This window comes from Hipposideros armiger, unplaced genomic scaffold, assembly GCF_001890085.2.
Source record: "Hipposideros armiger isolate ML-2016 unplaced genomic scaffold, ASM189008v1 scaffold_481, whole genome shotgun sequence".
Classification (NCBI taxonomy): Eukaryota; Metazoa; Chordata; class Mammalia; order Chiroptera; family Hipposideridae; genus Hipposideros; species Hipposideros armiger.
The window spans coordinates 309,536-328,606 of record NW_017731831.1 but is presented as its reverse complement, the minus strand read 5'-3'; positions in this window follow the sequence as shown (position 1 = coordinate 328,606).

Below are 19,071 nucleotides of genomic sequence, written 5' to 3'. Positions count from 1 at the left end.
TCTTTTTAAGTATTTCAACTGTTGTTTGACAGACTTTCCTAAATAGTAAATATGACTATTGAGAATATACTTTATTACTAAATAAAATAATATTTGGAAATTCTTAAAAACTTAAGGAAGAACTAGCTTATTTTTAAAATTTGTAACTTCAATTAATTGAATATTAAGTTTTAAAACCAAATAGTCTCTGAATAAAATTGGTTCAGTCATCAGTTCAAATGGAAACTGCAGCCAAGAAATGGAGAGAAGGCTGAGACTTGGAAGGCAGCAATGGAAGAATTAGAAAAGGTCTCCAAGACCAAAGATCTGTCATTAGAGACCACGGCTAGGCTCATCCATACCCTTGTGTTCCCAATTACTACATCCGGATGTGAAAGTTAGACAGTGAAGAGGCTGATAGGAAATATGGTGTTGGAACAGAACTCGACAATTTCTGGATTGCCAGAAAGATGAACAAGTGGGTCCTAGAGCAAATTAAGCCTAAAACATTGCTGGAGACAAAAATGACAAAACTGAAGCTGTCCTACTTGAGGCATATCATGAGAAGGTAGAGTTATTTGGAAAAGACAATTGCTGGGAAAAATAGAAGGCAGCAGGGAAAGAGGAAGACCAAATGTGAGATGGATTTGCCCCATAAAAGAAACCCTAGGCATGAGTCTATGGGAGCTGAGCAGGGCTGTTGAGGACAGAACACTGTGGACATCACTCATTCATAGGGTGGCCAGGAGTCAGAGCCAATTCAATGGTATGTAACACACAATCTTTTCTACAAAGAAAAGGACTTCCCCCAAAATTCACATTGACGCCCACATTCACTTTTGAGTTGAACAAGCCTGTTGTAGAGCAAGAAGACCAACTAGCTCATCATCATTTCACCTTTCTGGACCCCAACTGGTGCCACAATTAGGCCCTCGATAAATGAGAGCTGCTATATTTAGGATGTCCTCCGCCTTCTCCCTGCAGTTCTTCGTTTCCTTTCAGTCCTAAAAATGCAAACACTGGGTGTCAGTATTGCTCAAACTCACAGACTTAGTCTCAGAGTCAGGGTGAAAATATTGTAGTAAAGTAAATCCATTGACAAATCACCCAGAAAAGCTTTCAAACATGTTTGCAAGCTTGACAGCAGAAATAAAACAAATTGTTATTCAGACCTCTGAAGCTGGTGTGCACCTGACCCCAGCAAGCCTGCAGTTCTCTTAGGAAGATGGGGAAACAGTTACTTTCTAACCCCATCTGCCCCTCTAGGAGCTTCCTTTCCAAGCAAGGGACTACTTAGTTTTAAACGAGGGACTTTGAATTGTTCGGTCCCCTTCGCTAAGACTAACCACTTTATTTGGGTATAAACGCAGGAGCGGAGGTGGGGGTGGGGGGGTTAAACACAGTAGAAGAAAAACAAACAATAAAAGCAATGAATTGAACTCCCAGGCTCACAGTTTCTGGAATGGGCCCAGGCTCCTGATGTTCACCTTTAGCATCAGAAATGCGTCTTCCTTCTCTCCCCCTTGTATTCTTCCACTTTCCAATCCTCAAACTCAAGTAGAGATTTGGATTTGTTTGTTTGATTGTTGCTTATTTTAATTGTAACTACAACTGCCTAGGGCTAAGGACCCAGGTTGTTTTCCACCTGGGTTTTCACATTGGGCTCTTTATCCTGCCCCCTTACCTTGCCGCTCTTCCACCCTCCACCAAGCAGAAGGGCTCAAACCCACTTCAGTTCCAGTGCTGCTAGGGGCAGGCCGTTTGAAATAAGCAGCATTGTCTTTTGTGAATGTGGAAACCTCCCTGGCCCATTTTCTCCCCACTGTCTTTATCTCTTTCTTCTTTCCCACCCACTCCTTTTTCTGTTCTCTCTTGTTTCTCTCTGTTCTTTTTTCATAACGTAAAATCTACTTATTCCATTAAAGAGTTTGTCTTTGATTAATTCCACCACTTCATTTTCTAACATTTATTCTTGACATTCAAGGGGGACCTTTGCCAGGTTGTGTGACATTTCTCATGATTTAATGAATGTGAACCAGTTTCTCGGTGAGCCAGAGATAAGGGGAGCTCTCAGGGGTTAACCATCCAGCTTTGCCCTCAGAAGGTGCCACGGGCTCTGTACTCCACGGAGAAAATGAAGAGTTGAACCTGATTTGCATGTTTGTATCTAGCAAACCACAGATGGCTGTGCAGTTGGGGGTTACACTCTCTAGTCTTTGAAAAGCTCTTCCCATAAGAGAAGGTCATTGTCCTTGGCCTGACCAAGTCCCTGCTGAAGCAGTTAGAGGAAGGGGACCAGGCCACCTCCAGGCTGGTCACAACTAGTGAAGGATCAGATTCTCTGGGTAGAGCTAGGCTGACTCCAGTGTGAACCTGGCCTCCAGAAGTGTCCTGAACAAAGAGGTTGAAAGGGATTCACCCTCAGCAGCGTCATTAGCACTTTGCTTTCATCCTCCACTCAGCTGCCTGGCCAGGATCTCTTCTTCCTCAATTGTTCCTTCCGGGCTCAAGGAGAGGGTCTAACATTGAGGAACACTTGATAAATGGTTGGGATGGATGGATGGATGGATGGATGGATGGATGTTATACATCTTCATGGAGGTAAAACCAGGAATAATTACTCTGTGAAGTGAATTAACAAAAGGAAAAGCACTAGCTTGCCACTCATTGTCAACAAAGTTGAAGGCCACAGGTTCACAGTTCATACCTCTTTGCAGTATTTGGAGGCGGGGAGAGGGGGGCTGTCTTGGTTTTGTTGGTCCTGTTGTTTTGGATTTTTGTATCTCTGGCTGCCAAGGTTGAGGACACAGTGTTCCTTTGTTTAGGACACATTGTCATTATCTAGCTATGCAAGGCCTTTCTCTTGGTGATTTATTTGTTAGCTTTTACTATGGATTTTCTTTCTATGGCAGCATGTCACTACACTGCGAGGAATGTATATTATTATTAGGAATATTATTATATGTTATATAATAGTATGTATTACTATATTAGGAATATTATTTTTATTGAACTATCCAGACCTATTTATCATCTGAACATTCAGATGTAGGGTTACATTCTTAATGTGTAAAAAGGTCTTATAAATCCACACAGAAATAAAGATGAACAGCCCCACACAACAATGGGAAAAATAAAAAAATTAGCCATTCACAAAAAAAAGAAATATTAACTACCAAAAACTGTAAGAAGGTAGTCAATCTTACTCTTAATGAAAACAATTTAAAATAAATGAGATGCTATATTTACTCACCAGACTGTAATAAAATAAATAACCCAGATATAAAACTCTGTGTCATAGAGGGTATGAGAAAAATAGAGTATATATATATATATATATATATATATATATATATATATATATGTTGTGTAGTGAAAGTACTTATTTCATTCAATTATTGCAAAAGGGCACTTTGGAAAAAAATATATAACATTGAGAGAGAGAGAGAGAGAAACATAGATATGTGCACACACACACACACACACACACACACATCACATATTCTTTGACCCAGAAAATAAACTTTCAGGAATGTGACCTATGATGGCCAATAAACTTAAAAAGATTCTAAATCTCACTAGATATCAGGGAAATGCAAATAAAACACAAGATAGCCTTTTTAATCAGAGTGGCAACCAACCAAAGCTAGATCATATAAAGCATGGGTGAGTGAGGTTATAGTGACCCATATACCCTCATTTGATCTCTGGTGGGAGTATTATTTTGCAGCCACTTGGTGGGCAATTTGACAGTATCTGTTAAAATAAAAAATATGCCTCCTCTGATTCAATAATTCTACTTCTCTGAATCTCCCCAGAGAAACATTTGCACATGTGCACAAGGAAAAGATCCAAAGCATTGTTGTTTGTCTTAGCAAAAAAACTAAATAGGGCCCAAATATCCAGCAATAAGGAAATAGCTCACAAACACTGGTTTGCTCATATCATAGAACCTTACACAGCAGTTACAGAGAGGGACGCAGACCTTCATGTGCTGACACAGAAACGTCTCTAAGATATGCTGTCGAGTGAACCTATGAGTATGTAGCATGTTAGCATCTGTGCACCACCCCCAGCCTCACAAATAAAAACTTCCAGCACTATATACTGTATTTAGCTACAGGAAAATATATGTAAACACACTTAAAAATAGAAAGTTACACATTAGTTGAGAACAGTAGTTACCTCTATGAGAGTGACAGTGATTAAAATCGAAGCTGGTCATTAAAGGGGACTTTAGTCATATCTGTAAAGTTTTAAGTTTTTACCAAGAGCAGGTGTTCATTTATTACATATGTATTTTTTAAATATTTAAAAGAACGATTGCAAAGATTTTGCGATGTTAATACTTACCAAGGCATTATTTGGAGTAGTGGACATTTGGAAATAATCTAAATGTCCAACAGCAAGGAATACCTTATGGGATATCTCATGATGGATTATGACACAACCACCAAAATATCACACCTGTAATCCAGCCAGCAGGAATGAGACACGAAAAGGAGCATGACATCGAGCTGCTCGTTAAGGACATTGCCTTGAAGGTGCATCTGTCAATTCTATTTCCATTTCGTTGACAAGAACTTAGTCATGATCACATCTACCTGCAAGGTAGTCCAGGAAATTTAGTCCCTATTTGGGTGGCCATGTGCCCAGATAAAAATCTTTATACAACATGGGGAGAATGAATATTAGGAGACTCCTGGCTTCTCTGCCACTGTCTACTTCAGTGCATTATTTTCTTTTTCCCTACTTGTTTCTATTCACCCTTAGTGCTTAGATCAAGAAGTTGAAGTGTCTTACATGACAGAAGCCCATGAGTGATGGGAGGTCTATAGACTACATCCCTGTGAGGCAGAGACTATACTTGACTATCTCTCAAGATAGAAGTCTTCTTGGAAAATAGTAAAAGAATGGAAGTATACCTTTGCACACATGGATTGAATAATATGGAAATATTGAAATACAAAATTTGGAAGCAGCAGACTTGATTGAAATGTAAGCAGGATAAACCAGAATAATAATCTTCACATGGCACTGCACGCTTTTCAAATTTTTCCATATCTTGAATGAATATTATTGTGCTTGATAATGAAAATAACCACTATTTGTAGGAGGTTGTGTAAATTTCCTATTGCTGCTGAGACAAATTACCACAAACTTAGTAACTTAAAACAACACGAACTTATTATCTTACAGTTCTAGAGGTCAGAGTGTCAAAAGTTCGTCTCATGGGACTAAAATCAAGGTGTTGATCGGCAGGGTTGGTTCCTTCTGGAGACTTCAGGAGAGAGTCCATTCCTTGCTTCTTCCAGTTACTAGAGGCTGCCTGCATTCCTTGGCTTGTGGCCACATCACTTCAATCTCTGTGTCTGTGGTCTCTTCTTACTCATTCTGATCTTCTGTCTCTCTTATGAAAGGGTCTTTGTGATGACACCACGCCTACCTGGATAATCCGATTTCCCCATTTTAAGATTCTTAACATAATCACACCTGCCAAGTCCCTTTTGCAATACCAGGTAACATTCACAGCTTCCAGAGATTAAGACATGGACATCTTTTGGGGAGGGTGTGTGTGTAGGGGGGTCATTATTCAGCCTACTACAAAAGGTAAACGTATTCCCCATACTGTGCTCACTGTTTTCTATATACCATGTCTAATCTTCACAACACCCTGTAACAGTAAGTATGATATTCAATGTAAGTGTTATATTCAGTTTGCAGATGAGAAATTTGAGGCTCAGAGCTATTAAATAAGTAACAGGTGTCACAAAATTTCTAAAGGGTTTCAAAACCATGTCTGCCCAACAAAAGGTCTTTTTTCCTTAATAACTATTGATACCCCATTTTACAGATGATAACCAACTATCATTGAAAACAGCCCTCAACAGGTCCGGGAGACATCAGTGACTTCAGGAATTCTTTCCCCTGCCTCATTTCCACAATTTTTGCAATTAATTCAGAAATCTAGGCCAGCATGAACCACCCATCTTCACGTCACGTGAAAAAGTGTCCCTAAAATACTGAGAACATAAACATAACTACAGAATATAATGACACTTAAGACAAAATCACCTACAATGTTGAAGAAAGGAGACCTTTGGCCATATTTCTCCTTGTGGAGAAATATTGATAGAGTCATGAATGGCTTTTCTCTGTGTGCTGAGGTACATTCTGTGATGTCCTTGGAAAGGGCATGGCTGTCTTTTCCTAAGTGTTTGCAGTCATTCCTATCTTATATTCTCAAGGACACAAGCACGGTCATTAGTTAACTACAGGAGCTAGCCTCTCCTTTCCTCAGTCAACACTGCTGGGAGGTTCTTTCTGCTTCCTCCTCGCAGCCATAGTAACCGTTGTTGGGTTGCCAGACTCCTCAACTGGAGTGAGATTTTAAAAAACAAAACAAAACAAAACAAAACCTGATGTCAACCCAGGACAAACAAGAAAAGTCCTTTCAACCCTCCTGGACTCCTTTATAACTATGGTGTTTCAGAAGAAATTTGTACACCCTCATATGCTCTTTTTTACTACTTTGGAAAGTATAATTCACACACAGAGATCTGTCTCTGTTCTGAGAAGAGACAGAGAAATAATGATTAGAGATATTATGCATAAAATGTCTGTTGGGCCAGTAGCCATAGGTGGACTAATTCATTTAATCCTCACAACTGCCTTAAAGTAGGTATAAATACAATTCCCATTTTACAGATGAGGAAGTTGATGTTTAGAAAGATGAGCCCTGTATCAAAGCTGCCTATCAGTCAGGGTGGACCTGGGATTTGGACCTGCCAGAAATTATCTTAGGCTAGAGTCTGTTATAAAGCAATCTTGCTAGTCTTTCTTAAGTGCAGTTTACACACTGTTCATTGTGTGCGTTTATTTCATTACCAACTAGCTTTCCAGTTCTAGAGATAAAACTAAGAATAGATTCTTCTCCTTCTCACTGAATGAGCTTTTACCTAGACAATACAGACTTTCAAGAAACGAGTAAAACCAAGGTACACTTTTTCTGATGGGGAGAAAGGGAGGTTTCTGTGCCAAAAGAGGGAAGTAAGGGGCTGCAGTTACCCCTCCAGCTTGAAGTGGGAGCCACATGTGCCCCAGCCAGTGTGACAGCAGAGGCAGCCTCGGGCCTCTCCTGGTTCCTCAAGCCCTGTCTGTTTTCATGTAAGCTGGGTGACGTCTTGGCTCCTATGAAGAGTGGCCAGGCCTTCGGAACCTGCGGATGTTCTGGCATAAGTCATCTACCAAGCCTTTACCAGTTAACAGCTGGAGTCTAATCAGTCAATCATTCAAAACCTGCTGCTTTATCACAATGCTATGCCAGCCAGCTTTATAAATTAGGAAACAAAATGGAAACCAAATGAGGAGCATCTTCTCATAAAGTTACATTTATCAGAGGGGCTCTAGTGTGCTAGCCAAAAGGCCTTCTAACGGTTCAATAGTACCAAAGTCAACAATGCTGATGATTGAAATAACGATCCACTGAAATTGGAATGTCTTATGGAATGGCTAAGGGCCAGAGAAATTGTACTGCTCAGCTCCCTATAGATAACCTTTGGAATGTGTTTGGTTATGTATTTTTAGTTGCATCAATTTTTTTTAATATTGTGGTTTTGTGCATGTATTTTTAATTTACCTAAAACCTATTGTGTCCTGTTTCTCTTGCTGCCTCTCACCCTTTTCACTCAGCTCTGCTATCTTAAGATCCACCCATGCTGCTCCAGGCACATCCAATCCATGTTTCTAGTGCTCCACTGGGTACATCCATATATTTGACCTATTGCTTTCCACATTTTGGTTCTTTCAGGTACAATTGAGAGTCACCTGTCAGTGTAATAAATCCTGTTTCCATGATTTGAAAAAAAGATGAGGCACTACACGACCTTGACCATGACTAGCATGGGGCCTGAGGCCCCAGGAAGAGATATAGAAGTCAGAGAGAGGTCAACCTGGATGTAGGAGCAGCTCTGTCACCCAGGGTGCCCTTGGCCTCTCTGTTTTCTCACCTGCAGCAGAGTCAATAATCCCTGCCCCACCTACTTGGTGGGGATGATATGAGGTTTAAGTGAAACAATAGGTGAGGAAAAAGGGCTCTGAACAGTGTTCTTAACCACATATAGGCAAATCAGCCTGCACCATTCCCTTCTCCAGCTGGCACCAGAGCCCAGCCTGGCAAAGCAAACGTGCCCATCCCCATGCCACCAGGAGGCACTCACTCCCAGGGGTATGCAGTCATTTAAATGGTACACTCCTCTTGCCTCACCCAGCCACACTCCCAGCCCCCTCAAGTGCTATGACCCTCCTGAGGCTCTGCCGGGGGCGCATCCATCCCGCACGCCCTCAAACTCAGCACCTGCTTCCTCTCGATCTTTGCCACAGTCCTCCCCTCCCTTTCTCATACCCACCCCCCATCACCGTTATTTCTGTTCACGTGCTGACTCTATAGCCTGGCGTCTGGGAACAGAGGCCCTTTCCAGGTGTCCATCCCTCGCGATAACCCACAAGAGAAAACCATGGCTGGCTTTTATGATTATTATATTATGCAGCTTTGCTCAGTCCACCTCCCCATCCCCTCAACAACAGTAAAAATAACAACAAAATCATGACCTCAATATTTCAAACAGGAAAAATGCCAGAGGGTACACAACGTAGGTTGTGGACACAACCCCCTAACTCCTTCACACAATGCTCTTCAGGAGCACCTACCCAGGGGCCCCCTCTGCTTAAGGCAGGACACTCAGCCCAGTCTGCAGCTTGTCCAGGCCAGTCCCCTCTCTCAGCCTTGCTCCCTTTGTGCTACGTCCACCACAGACGACAGGAATTCCTCTGGCTTTTATGTTTCCTCTGCACATGTTTCTCATGTGGCCGTTATTATTCAGTATTACTGATGGGTTTGCAGGCCTGTGTCTCCTATGAGACCGTGGGCTTCTCGAAGCCTGGCACCAGCCCCATGACTCCCTGCCAACACCTGTGAGACAAAACACTTCTGTCGTCTAAGCCACTCCGTTTGTGGTACTTTGTGTTGGCAGCCCTAGGAAACTAATACCAGTGGCAATCATGTCTTTATTTCTGTGTTTTCACCACTGCATCTATAGAGCTTAGCATAGCAATTGGGACATACTAGGAGGGCAACATACTTACTGAAAGAAAAAATTGTAGTCTGGAGAACAAAGAGGAGCTGTGATTCCTGCGCTTGAAGATCTCATAATGTGATGGAAAACACAGAGAAGGAAAAAGACAATTCAAAATGTGTGCTTTATGCCAGGTCAGCAACTATGGGTGCCAAGCCTCTAACTCAGATGGGGTGGGCAGTGCTGGGCAGCCACCCTGGAAATCTCCCAAAGCCTGAATCTTAAAGTGTAAGTTAGTCAAGCAGACAAAGAGAATGAGAACAAACAGAGGGCAAAACCAACAGCAAGAAAGAACATGGACTGTCTGCGGACCTCTGAGTGATCTGGTCTACAGCGAAGCTGGAGTCTGATCGTGAGGGGTCTTGCATGACCTGCTGAGTCTGGAAACCAATGCGTTGATTTAAATAGGGGAGTGACATGCATGCTGCAGCTTGAGTTCTAGAAGTTTCTCTCTGGCAAAGTGAGGATAAATTATAAGAGGGTATGAGTCACCACCAGGATGTTCACTGCTCTTTGTGGACATTAGAAGTTGGGGGAAATCCTTCTTTATCAGCCCTTCACCTCGGGGGGCGGGGAGGCGGGGGGCAGCACCCCAGGGCTGGGCCTTGCTGGGAAGAGCCGCTAAGGTCTGTGCACTGCCCTGCAGACCAACTCCTCTTTTGTCCTTTTAATGAGCAGTAATATCTTCTCACCAGATGTGCTGTACCATTATTTTTAAGTCCAGGCAGTCCCCACCCTCCCAGACTCTGCCTCTAATTCTTGGAAGTCGGGGTAAAACCACATGTTTTTCATCATTCCTCAAAGCACGTAGTTGTGTGATACTGAGGAAGAAGCCATAAACATCTGTGTCGTGTTTCTGTTCCCATTCATATTTCTCTGGTAAACAGTAAAGCAAAAACGTACAAGGCTATGAAGGCCATTGTGGAGATTCAGAGGGCAGGCAGGATCCTCAAGGAATGCGGCTGCCCCAGACAGACCCTGCCCAAAAGGGGACAGGAGGCACAGAACAGGATCCCAGACCCGAGGCTGTTCCCTCTGCCGCATGATACTCATGTGGGCATTGCTCAGTGTAAAAACATCTATTTTGGTCCTGTCATCTTAGTCTCATTATTTTTATCACCTCTCAGAGGAGATGTGGTTACTTTGAATGCTGAAATCAAGACAACATGGAAAGCAGGCTAAGCATAACTCGTTCTGCAGGACGGGGAGAGAGCGCACTGGTGGGGTCCACAGCAGGCCTGGCCAGCCTCAGCACCCATCAGGGGGTTTCTGCCTCTTGACACACTGTTCCCGCATAACCCTGGGCCCCATGGAAGCCAGTTAGATGGACATGGTCTTGGTACTGCAGGTGTTCCCAGTACTCATTTGCCCCTGCAGACCCTAAATGCCAGAGGCCTCATTCACTGACCTTTAGATTATGAGAGGGGCTGCTGTTGAAGTCTGCATCAGCACAGTAAGCCAGCCGTGAGCACCCCTCAATGGGTCACCTTCTGTCGGCACTTCAGAGGTACCACAGGACAGCTGCAGAGTAGGGCTGCCACCAGCATAGTAGAATCTGACTCCGTGGAATTTCCCTGCTGGTAAGGATGGGTTTTGATGTGCTTTTATTTTCCTTTCTCTTGAAGACCTTTGGACAGTGTTATTACTGATGCAATGGAAACCGAGTGTCCTCTTTCACTCTGGCAGGGGTGCATTTCAGCAATGGGGGTGTGTGTGCCCCATACCCAGAGGGGCACTTTAATAAGAGTGAAGGCCAGTGGGGCTTGGGCAGCGGCACACCCCACCAGGCCGTCAGGGCCCAGGGTCTGCTTTGCTGCAGAAATTGGTGAATTCTACCCACCTAAAAGGACAATTGGGAATACTCAGCAAGTCAAGTATTCTAAGCCCTGGGAGATTTAAAATGAAGGGAGAAAGAGGACTCTAGGAGGCAATTCTATTATTGTTGCCAGGGACAAATTTGTCGACAGTATGTGAGAGCAGGGTGTTGACACAAAAACTTTTCAACTCCAATGTAATAAACTTGCAGTGAAATTTTTTTAAAGAACTATGAATGGTTATTAATATTCCAACTGAGATAGTTCACATTTTTATAAGTCAAGATTTCCATCTTTTCTTGAAAAATAGGAAGGCAGCAACATTCAACCCGTATGGCAGCATGTCAACTATCAGCTCAAGCTCAGAAGCAGCTCTTTTCTCTAGACGGAGCCACATTCTCGAATCTACCAGAATCCCACCCAGTCTCTTTCAATCATTTCTATCACTTGCCTGGCCTCTGCAGGCATGTGAGTTGGTGGGGATTATGCTTACTCAGTGGGCCCCAGAGATCCAATCTGGGAGAGCTAGGCCAAAGCCTGTTCTGGTGACATCCACTCATCCCTCACGGGGTGACAATGCCACCTGCTTGCCCATCCTGCCCATATAAACAACTACTCGGAGAAGAATAAAACCTCACCAGAAGAGGAACTGCCTGGTTGCCGTCCAGGATGTACCACAGGTTTCAGTACAACTCACACTAAATCCCGGTGGAGCTCAGAATCAGTCTGCCCCCTTTAGTGCCACCTTCCATCAGTGCCATCAGAAAAGTGGCAATAACACAGCCTAATCACAGGCACACACAGGTACATCCAGTTAATGGTGACAACCCAATCAAATGAGAATAGTCTGCCCCAAGGGCAAATTTAAGTTTAACTTCTCTCAGGAAACACATGCTTGTGAGTTTTAAGTCGTCAATTTTCCAGGATTTTCCCCATAAAATTACTTTTTAAACAAACTTCAGATTTTTGCATCTATTCTGGTGTTTGGATAGACTTTAAGATGGAGCATGTTTATAGATAAATACTAAAATTTCAGGCCCAGATAATCAAAGACCAAAAGATCGTGGAGCCAGGGGGGTGGTTTCCATAACACTAGAATATCTGACACATTCTAGGCATCAAAGAGACCAGGAAGGAAGACGCAAATATTGAACTTCTCTTTGCATAGACACACAGTGTATCTCTCTTGATTGACCTTGAAATACTAAAAGAACCACCAAAAGGAACTAGCTTTGGGAAATGCCAAGTCTCCTCCAATGCTGACTGAGAAGGGCAGGCGGGCTCTATCACAGGTCCTTGTTCCCTGAGGCTTATTGACCTCAAACATGGGCTGTAGGGAGAAGCCCCACTCCTTATTTTACAACCTGACCCGAGGGTGGGTATGGGACCTTTCTCTAATATCCTCCCTCCCTACTGCCTCACCCAACCTACTGCTCCATTCTAGGCAATTAATACAACATTGAACCGTTTAACTGAAATGCTTTGAATGGCATGGGATAGCAATTCTCTGTGAACACGCAGAGAATTCTAAATATCTTGACTTGGAAAAAAAAACAAAACAGCATTTTAATCTTCAGTGTAGAATTCCCAAACTGCCTCGCAGTCCATGGGATCATGCTTCACTTCTCCCACCTAGAATCCTTGAAAACACTTCTCAGTTCTTCAAATTTCAGACGCAAGAGTGAGGCTTGAAAAACCTCAGGATTCCTTCTCTTGCCCACCAGAGGCCCGTCTTCTGAATTGTGGTTTTCTGCCTGAGGAACATGCCACTTCACGATAATTCACAACAGGAAAGTCCATCCACGTCAAAGAAGTCCAAGTGTGCGCAGATGGCCTACAGCGTTCATATTCAGCCTACAACAAGGTAAGCACCTCCAGCGCCAGAGCCCAGCTATTTGTCCTAGAGGCACATGCATGATGTCTGAGCCTTTCTGTTGGAGTTAGAAAGTGTCAGTTCTACCCAGGCTGCCTGGGGTATCTAAGCTTCCATATGAATGGGGTGCTGAATCGCTTCTTAGCCCTGAAGAGCTTTTGTCAGTTAATTCAGCTAAGCGTTGCAAAGCCCTGTGTCCTCCTCCTGTTTGAAACTGTACTCTCCAGTGTCAGATATACTGGACTCATCAGAGAAGAAGGAAGGAGGCAGGATTTATGGGGTGAAGAGTTAAGTTCAAGCTTCTTCTCTGTAACTGAAATTCTCTACCGCTCACTCTCCTCCTCTGTCTGCTCTCCCCTGCCCATGTGAAGGTCAAATGACGTAAGAGCACTGACAGACTCTATTATAAATTCTCATATAAAGTTAGATATTAACTAGCACCGAGAATGCATGGAAGTTTTTGTGAGATGACTTATAGCAAGTGGGGCACTCAATTTGTGCCTCTGCAGCCTGGCTATCAAGTCTGGGAAATGTTTCCAAGATGAAAAGCCTGGTTTCTTAGGATGCCAAGAGAATAAGGCTAGCTGGAAAGTCAATAATACCTGGTGGGTATTTTAGAGAATGATGAATAAATATGGCAAAAATTAATAAATTTTATATCATTATTAATTACTAACTACTTATGATATAATAATATTAAAGAAAATTAATTGTATTATTAGTTATTTAATTATTGCTCATTTGTTCAATTATTAATTATAATTATTGATTAATTAATATTTAGCTCTGCCATGCTTGTTAATTAATTAATGCATGAATGATGAAGTGGGTTGTGGCAGGGGCGGGGCATAGCAAAGGGTAAAACAAAATCAGAGGGAAAAGTTAAGGAAGGATTTGAGTTCACGTCATCAGGTTTCCAGAGAACCATAATAGCATATATCTTGAAACTAGAAAAGAATACATGCTCTCTTCTAGAATATTTTATTTAAAATATTCATGCCCCCCAAAATGTAATCAGCTGGAAAAAGTTTATCAGGTGAATGTTTTCTCACCACATAAAATTCAGGACATGAAGAGTGTGCTTTCCCCAGGGTCTGGGGAAAAGTGGAAGCCTTGGGCACAAGGGAAATGAACTTGATCTGGAAATTCAGGGTAGAGAATGATTGCTATTAGGTTCTTGTGCCAATCAAAGGGATGCTATCTGTGTGCTTTTAGCTAATAGCCTCACACTGATGGCTAGCTACCACGTCCTCTTCAACAGAAAGGAATATCTATTTATTATCCATCAAGAAAATGTCCTTTATGCTCTCAGTTTTGATTTTCTCAAATAAAAGTTTGGATTGAGAAATGATGCATCAAGAAATGAAATATACACATACAATGGAATATTATTCAGCCATTAAAAAGGAATGAAGTTCTGACACATGCTATGACATGGAGGAACCTTGAAAACATTATGCTAAGTGAAATAAGCCAGTCTATCTCTAGAAGGTACCTAGAGTAGGCAAATTCACAGAGACAGAAAGTAGAATAGAGGTTACCAGGGGCTGAGGGAGGAGGAATGAGGAGTTATTGCTTAACGGGTATAAAGTTTCTGTTTTAGATGATGAAAAAGTTTTGGAAATAGTGGTGATGGTTGCACAACTGAGAATATTATTAATGTCACTGCATTGTAAAATGGTTAAAATGGTAAATTTTATGTTATGTATATTTTACCATAATAAAAAAAATACAAAAAGAAAAAGAAAAAGGTGGGATGCCTTGGGCTACAGAGTTCCACGTAGGACCCTTTTGCTGAAAGGACAGACAAGACTTTCCCATGGCTTTTCCATCACAGATCACTTGTAAACTTTCTCTTTTAGCTGGACATCCTCTCCCCGACCATTCCTGCCAACCTTACAACGCTGCTTCTAGTCTCAGCCCCACCAAGAAAAGCATCCAGAGTCACAGAAACACATTCTGAGGAACAAGTTTGTTTGAAGCCTTCATTTTTTGTTTTAATAAACATTTCTAAAAACATCTTAAGAGCAAAATTGTTATTGAAAGTAGGCAAAAACATAACCACAACTTTAAAGAAACGTCATTATACATAATATAAATGCCCCACCCAGGATCAATTTTTATTTTCCTTTTCTCTTATTTCAGAAAGTAAGAATAAAATAGCTTTGGTTAAATATAAAAACCTAGCCTCTCCACTCATCTTTTTTTTTTCTTTTTTTTTTTAAAGATTTTATTGGGGAATTGGGGGAGGGGAATTGGGAGAGGGGAACAGCGTTGGGGAGTCGGGGAAGGGGAACAAAAAGTTGCTGTCCTTTTGTTCTTCAGTCTAGTTGTGGAGGACGTCACTTCACTGGCCGATGTTGGTATTATCATTGCGCTCCTCCTGGGTGAGGCAGATTGGTCGCCAGTCACTGGACGGCCACTCATGGTAGGTCAGGGCAGCCCACTGCAGCTCCACTTCAGCCTACGCTGTCACCGGGGACTCATGGTAGCCCAGCTCCAGGTTGAGCTGTTGTTCACCATCTTAGCTGTAGAGGGCGCAGCGTCACTAGCCCTAATGTGGGATCCGAACTGGGGCCCTGCTTCTCAGAGCTGGCGTCCCTTAACCAATGCGCCACTCAGCCGGCCCCCTCTCCTTTCATCCAGCTGTTCCATATTCGGTACTGAGGGGGCTTTCTGAATTGAGTCATAAGGGTAACCTTTAAGCTATCTAAAGAGCTAAGAGGAAGTTCCCTTATATTAGCACTGGGTTTGTTTGTTTTTAAGTGCTTTTAAGAAGTGTCATTCATTTGACAAAAATCTTAAATACATTGATTCCTTATGCTTTTTCCTATTGATTCTCCCTTCCCCCCAAAAAACCCCATAATATTAGGAACCTATCCTCAAGGATATTACAGCCTGCTTGGAGAGTCAAACATAAAAACTAAATATGAGCTATACACAGAGTACACTTATATAATTGATTTTAAGAAAAGCCGAAAAGCACTAATATTCATTGAGCACCTACTGTGTTCCAGATACTGACTTAGGTACTTTCATTTACTCCTCTGATTAAACCGCTCTGGAAGGCGAGAGATGCTATATGCATCTTACCAAGAAAGCTCTAGGCTGAGAATAGTTAAGAAACTTGATAAGGGGCTTCCCACTCAGAGTTTCTGGTTAAAAACCTAATCATAAATATTCCAGTTTTTATGGAAGAATGATCTCTGCAGTTTGATGCATCCAAAAACCTTTTCTGGCTTTCCTGAATAGCGCCACTCCCAGCTGGGGGAGCATAAGGCCTTATAAGTACAACTCGTCCATATCCTGTTGGCATAAATCCCAATGAGTCAGTCACCTCCCTCCCCAGTTCCCATTCTCCGGCCTTTCAAGACAAGGTAACTGCCTTCCTAAGGAAACATTTTTTTTTTATTACATTTTTTTGTCGCTAACAAAGAGCAAAGTCCCTTTCTGAAAACTTTGATTGCTGTCCAGTAACTCCTCTGTGGAATCATTTACCACAGGAAAACTTTGTGTTTATGTTGGTTTTGTTTTCACAGAGTAGCCATAAAGCTTAGTTCAAGGTCAAGCGTGAAAAGAAGTTAAATTGATAGCAGCTTCCCCAGTAGAACTTTTCATTGAGTGGCATGGAACTGTCAGCTTGCTCTACTGTTCTCTGGTGTACACATACATATTACACATATACACATCTATGTGGCACTTATAAGTGCACATCAGAAAAACAGAGGTTTCTCATTGACAAGTTAATGTAGACAATAACTTGGCCATGCTCAACATATGCAGATATTGTCCAAAACAGCTTATCTCACAGTAGTGCTTTGGCTCTCGATTGATCATTTTGTTAATGTTAAGATTAGACAGGAAATATTATTTTTAGAGAGTCTGAAATGTTAGAGTCTAAGGACTCCTGATGGTCTTATTTCTTTTCTTAGTAGGCTTCCCAAGAGGAATTTCACAGAGTAGTTAACAGCAAGACGTAAGCATTCTCTTACTTAACAAAGGTGGCTGACACAGAAGTAGAGAAGCACTCAGTGGGGTGGCTGTGCAAGGTAGAAAGGTGTGAGATTGGGAGCAGAAAAGAGTACACCACACTGGGTGGTGGCACTTAAGGATAGTAAAAGAGCAAACAAATAAAATAACTGACTCCATGCAAAAACAACTTGGAGTTGGGCAGGTTTTTTGTGTCTTTTGAAATTAAAAAGAACGCTTGGCTCAGGAGGGAAGGAGAGAGAAACTGCAGCCTTAGGGAAGTTTGTTGGCACAGGGATATCTGCCTTAAGTGTCATTCAATACCTGAAACTGATTCATTCACAAGTTAACATATAAACACAAACACACACATTTTAAAAATTGATTCCTGGAGTGGCAGGTATGCTCTCTTTTAGTTCACCCCTAGCTTGTTGCCTGAAGCCGATTTCTATTAACATGCCCCCCCCCCGCATTTAGCCTCTTTTCCCATTAGTTAAGAGAGAAAAGTCTCCATATGACCGGAGACTGCTTCTCTCTGAGGGAGTTCTCCGGTATGAGCGGAAGCCGATAAGGCTCCCTCTGAGGAGTGTCTCAAGGTGCGACTGGGATCTGTTGAAATGCAAACAGTTAATCTACTCTGGGAGGACACAGTAATCAGGTGTCCTAGGGGCTAGGCGGCGGATATGTGAAGGCATAGCATTTGCTGGAACATAATGGGATATGTTAAAGGAAAAAGGCTTTGAGGCCCAGACCCCAAACGGATGCTAATTTGATTGACACCAGTAAAGCAGTTTCACTTCTTTTCAATAAAAGCCATGCGCTGACCCGATTCGGGGCTCGCTCAGATTCTCTGAATGAGTCCCTTGGGCTTGCTCCTACTTTTGTCTATGACTCTTTATTCAATCTACGCCGCCCCTCAAGAGAAACCCGTTTGCCCTTGCCACGCTGGACGTGACACTAGCTCAATAGTTTTATAAGTCCTTCTAATAAAAGAACTGAGGTAACTTACTATGTAAGTGTTCAATGGTGAAGAACAAGTATGTGGAAATATAAGGGGCCATAGAAGTAAAGAACAATTTTATTATAACAAAGGTCCTTCACAATAGGTCCATGCTTTATTCAAGCCTTAGAGAACTGCCCTAAACTAAGGGACACAGGCATTCATATGTGGGCATATGTGGGCCTAGGTGCCTCCCATAGAGTTAGGTGGGAGCTATGGGTCTCCTCTTCTCAACTTCATTACCAGGTGGTATGTGACAATGAAAGCAAGTCTCAGACTGAATTTGGCCATAAAATAAACACTTAGAAACCAGCAGGCACAAAAAAAGTTGTACAACAAGTTCTGTAAACTCAGGGAAGTACCAGTTCTCCATCTTACTGGCACTCTGACAAATTCCTTGCATAACACTCACTTCAGGCAGATGTGACAATATTTTAACAGCAAGATTTAGCTAAACATCTAATCAGAGTCAGGTGCAGGAACTCTCCTGCAAGCTGTGGGTTCAGGTCGTTTCAAATCCTGACTGAGCCAGCATTCAGAGGGGCATATGCTTTCAACGAGGCTTTCTAAATCATAATACTCTGTTGAAACAAGGGCAGGAGTATCTGATACAGTATTTTCAACCATCTCACATACAGTAATCTCCCCTTATCCGGAGGGATACATTCCAAGGTCCCCTGTGGATGCCTGAAAATGCGGATAGTGCCAAACTCTATATACACTATGTTTTTTTTCCCTATACATACACACTTATGGTAAAGTTTTACTTATAAATTAGGCACAGTAAGAGATTAAAAAGAATAACTAGGGCCGGCCGAGTGGCACAATGGTTAAGAGCTGGCTTGGGATGACAGAGGGCCCCAGTTCGGATCCCACATATGAGGGCCATTGACACTGCCCTCTACAGCTAAGATGCTGAACAACAACAGCTCAACTTGGAGCTGGGCTGCCGTGAGTCGCCAGCGGCGGTGTAGGCTGCAGCCCCTGCTGCAGTGGGTTGACATGGGCCACCTCGTGTAGCCAGCAGCCAGTGTGAGCGGCTCTCAAGCCGCTATGAGCAGCCATCCAGAAGCCGGCGACTGATCTGCTTGGCCCGGGAAGAGTGCAATGATGGTGCCAACTTGGGCCAGTGAAGCAACGTCCTCCAAAACTAGACTGAAGAACAAAAGGACAGCAACTTGTCTGTTCCCCTTCCCCCAATTCACCAGCACTGTTCCCATCCCCCAATTCCCCAATAAAAATCTTAAAAAAAAAAAGTCTCTCAGAATTCCCCAACAAGACTGAGCCCTCATTGCCCACAGT